This window comes from Thermobia domestica, chromosome 1, assembly GCF_964235325.1.
Source record: "Thermobia domestica chromosome 1, izTheDome1.hap1.1, whole genome shotgun sequence".
Taxonomy (NCBI): domain Eukaryota; kingdom Metazoa; phylum Arthropoda; class Insecta; order Zygentoma; family Lepismatidae; genus Thermobia; species Thermobia domestica.
In genome coordinates, this window is record NC_137454.1 from 95,694,687 (window position 1) to 95,699,214 (window position 4,528).

The following is a 4,528-nucleotide window of genomic DNA, read 5'->3' on the forward strand; positions in this document are numbered from 1 at the left end:
GTTTTCTTCTAACTTGAACAATGTACTTATTAAAATATTGTACTTGATCATCCAAATTTTGATAAAATACTCCAGAAATTCTCCAATTTCTTTGGGGATTACCCTTGCGCTGCTCCTGCACCACGTCCAATTATGCTTAATGGAATTTACAACATAAGTATCGAACATTTCCTTTTACATTTGCCGACAAATTTTCAATTGGTTCTAGCGCCGAAAGGAAGCGTATTTACACACAGGTTGGTCTGTACTTTTTGTCTTCTCTTGGTGTCAGGAGTCATCTCCCAAATGTTGTCGGTGTTGTTTTGAAACACCTTGTATAGGGAATAGAAAGCGTTAGAAATAACATTTTATTTGTGGTTGGTTAAAGTTTAGTCTTCGTGTAGACGTGACCTACAGTTTAAATTAAAATCTGGACCACCATATGTGACTACAGGAAATCGAACCAGTAACCAATTGCACCAGAAGTGCACGAGCGAGCTACTAAACCAACAAGAGATTAGAAACAACATGTTAAGACTTAGAGCAACTCTTAACGTTCTAAAACATAAAAAGAGCGAAATGTAGACTTGGCTTCTGTAAAATAGAAAAATGCAAATTTCCTTGCCAAACTTGTTTGCACATCTGCATCTTCTTGTTTGATTCATTTCTTTTTTCTAATAAACTCTGAAATAATGCATTTCTTTATTTGCAACTATAATATAGTTACTTCTAAACAAAATAAAAAGTGAAAGCTCAAGGAAAACAATGTAGTGACTAATTACGTTTTCAGAAGGTGCACCCACGACTTGCAATGAAAGAAAAGCTTGGCACACGTAACAGATTATTACTTGACCACACCCGGAAGGATTTCTCATGGGTTGTAGAACGGAGTATGAATTAAAACTAGTATTCAAAATTTGAAGGCCAAGGTTACTGCTAGCATATAAAAGGACTGAAAAGCTGGTGGATTTTAAGCTGAACTACAGTCGACAGTCATCAGCGTCATCTAACAGTCAACATGAAGGTCTTGGTAAGTATTCTGGAAACTCATCTCTGGTTTCTGAAACGTCGTTAAATATACTTTAACTAACATAGTTTTTCTTTTAAAGAAATTGAGAGTTGTAGAATTGCTAGGTGCATTACAAGTAACAAGGGTTAAAGGCAAAATATGGAGGCGTTTCAGACGGAAACCGATAAACTGACTACCAGAGTTATTCTCAACACTAGATTAACTACGTATTTGACTAGAATCTAATATTGTTTATTAACCACAATCATAAAACTTGATATTGCTATTTTATCAACGTGTTACATATAATAACTAAACGAACGCAATTATTTTTCTAACTTAACAGTATTTTATTTATTATTAATTTTGATTTTTAAAATTTGAAACCAGTAACCAGTTAATTGACACTAAGAATAATTTAGTTTAAATGATGTAAATCGTATCTAGAAATATAACATTCTTATCTAAAGTGGCTTGTAATTGTAGCTGATGGTTGTTAGAATTATATGTCTTAGATTAAAAATCCTGACGCTGCTAATTTTCCTGCTTCATATTTCACTTTTCTTATTCGTGTGAGCTTCATTCAATTGTAAAAGTCGAATTTTTTGAAAGGGTCTACAAATATGCCTTTTCTATCAATATGTTTCATATTGATATTAAAACTTCACTAGGTTAGAAGGTTGTATGAAAATGAAGTGAAAGATGAAGAACACGTTAGTTTTAACTTCCCAATCTTCAAAAATCTTGTTAGAAGTATCTTTATGTAATTTGGAGAAATATTAATATAATTATATAACTTTAGTTCCATTTAGCTGAGAAACATATTATTGAATCATACCGCACTATCTACGCATATGAAAAGCAAAAGATGGAACTTCCCGTTAAGAGAGACTTGAAATTCGAATGCGTTATTGGTGGTTCGGATTCCACCGTAAACTATAGGAGTATGTCTCATATAGTCTCGGTGCTGCAAAGGGACGCTAAACTGTAACAAACAACAAAAGATGCAATGGCGGATCCAGGGGAAAGAGCGAAAGTCGTTCCCAGTTCACCCCAGAAGCACAGGCACCTGTGCTGCAAAAGCTTGCTGAGTGAGAAAACTGAGAATCTTTAACCGGTCCCCCCTCAAACACACAGGAGTTCATCCTAGATCCGTCCCTGAAAAGATGGAAGTACAGAATTAAGTTCAAGATTAAGTTCTTGCTGTAATAACCATTTCAAATTAAATCAAATTAAATATTTTACTCTATACAACCGATACGAAATATTAAGCTTTAGTATACAAACCCTTAAATAAAGTCAGTGATTTTTTTTTCTCTGGAAGAAAAGGCGCTAGTACCCTCCCTGAATATGTTACTGTAGCAACTTCCGTACTTTTAATATGCCCCTTGACGTAATGTTATATTCTCTAAGGCGCTTTTTGCTGTTGATATCAACCGCAGAATGACATTGGAGCAGCTATAAGTCCACATATTTGCTAGGATCAAACTGTATGAAAGGAGGATCTTGGTTAGCATGACTGTAGAATTTGTGTAAAAATTAAAGCCATAAACGGCCATTTTAAATATAATGTTAACGCTATCAATAGTAAAAGTACATTATTTACAGAATTTATTCTTTATGTAGTGTTATATCGTGCCAATACGTTTGAAATGGGAAACTTGAGTATAACATCTTAACCTTCTTCTGGTCGAATTTTAACTGCCTCAGTAAATGCTATGTATGTACATAGATAGATAGATAAACTGGTTCCGCCTAACTTCTAACATAAAATGTTTTTAGCTCCAAAAAACATTACTAACTGAAGTTCAATTTATGCTTAAATTCTAAACGACAATTTTGTTCTACTAAATCAACAAAACTTATACATTTTCAGAGCAGTTATTGCTAACATTGTTAAATTTTCACTAAAACATGTTTGTTTTAGTTCATTACTCTAATAGCTCTACAAACAATTTGTTTGAACTAAAAATTCATTTGTTCACCGATTTGCTTTTTTTCCTTTCCCAGCAAATGATTGATTTTTTTCCTTTCAGAATTTAGTTGTTAAATGTTTTCCTGTGTTATAATACACAAAGATAGGTGAATGTACTGTTACTTCTTTACTAAAGTTGCAATGTAAAAAAAAAAAAAAAAAAAAAAAAGCCCGCCACAAAAAGTTTTTTTTGCCGATCCCTTGCATCTGTATCGGTAAGCCTTGCTTTTCTCTTATGTAAGCGGAACTTAAGTAGCTGCAAAGATAAGCCTTTAAAAAGTGGAAAATATTAGTAAGTGTTACAAAGTACTAATAGTACAACCTCTAAAATTCATATAATATGATATAATCTCGTTCTGATTTTTAAATCAATTTAAATAGAAAAAATTCTCTTAATAAATACATTTTTAAAATGACTAAAAGGACTTGCATTTTTTAGACTTAAGGAAAAAAAAAAGGTACCGGTACTTCCTACCATTTCATACCGCCAAAAACATTTTAATAAAATATAAATTATGTACCTACAGATATTTTAGTTTTAAAATGAAATATTTATGTTACACTTTAAAGGATCTGCTTTCAGTATAACCTGATTATTTTTTTATTTTTGATTATATTCGTAGCTCAAAAATGGTTGTGCGAAAACATGAGATTTTCCCAAGTTGAGCTCCACAATTCTAAACATTTTTTTTAATGTTTCATTTTTCAGGCCATTTTGCTCTTGGCTCTTTTCGCCATCGTAGCTGTTTCTGCTCAGAAGCCAGCCCCTAAGGAAGGTCTCCAGGGAGCTGAACAGTTCTACTATGGCGGCTATGGTGCCTATGGTGCCTATGGTGCTTACCCAGCCGTTGGCTACTACGGCTACTACGGACGTTAGAAGACATGATTGATGTCTCCAGTTCAATGCTTCACTTATGACGACTATAATTTATGAATCTGGTTTCTGATTTTTATTCACCACGTTGGTGAATTGTTGTTCCCTGAGAATCTTTGGCAGCGACACACTTCTCTTCTAAATAAATTATTTAAAAGTCAACTTTTTGAGTTTTCTTTCTCTTTAGTCACTCCTGAAATGATAATGATTTTTTTTTTTTTTTTTTTAATATGAGCTTCACTTTTAAGTGAAACTGACAGCACTTAAGATCTTTATCACAGAGTATATTATGTTTGTGCAATCTATTTCTTCGTTATTTTGAAATCCTATGTTGAAATGTAATGAGATCTATTTTTTTGACTGCATATGCTTATCACAACACAAAGAACGGAATGATATAAGAGATTAACAAATGTCTTAATTTCATAATTAAATGAGGACTATTAGAAATATAAGCTTTCCCAACGTTTATCATTATAATGTATGAAATAAAAATGGGGAAGACTACTGGTCACAGATTCGAATCCAGTTCAAGACATGTATTCTCTTCTTGCCATCCATTTTATTGGTATAATTAATATCTCATACTCTCCTTTAAACTTAAGTCAGAACGTAATGCATAATGCTCAAAAATTAATAACACGAACAGAGTGAAAGTGAAGCTATAAGAAAGTATCCTCAACTACAAAAG

At 32.8% G+C, this 4,528-nt stretch overlaps 1 long non-coding RNA gene across 1 annotated transcript; it reads left to right on the top strand.

The window, feature by feature from the left end:
- Window positions 1–907: 907 nt before the first annotated feature.
- On the top strand, window positions 908–3,999 carry LOC145687426 (uncharacterized). The gene is made up of 2 exons (XR_014131680.1): window positions 908–1,009; window positions 3,673–3,999. It is a non-coding gene; the product is annotated as an uncharacterized LOC145687426 (long non-coding RNA).
- The last annotated feature ends 529 nt before the right edge of the window (window positions 4,000–4,528 follow it).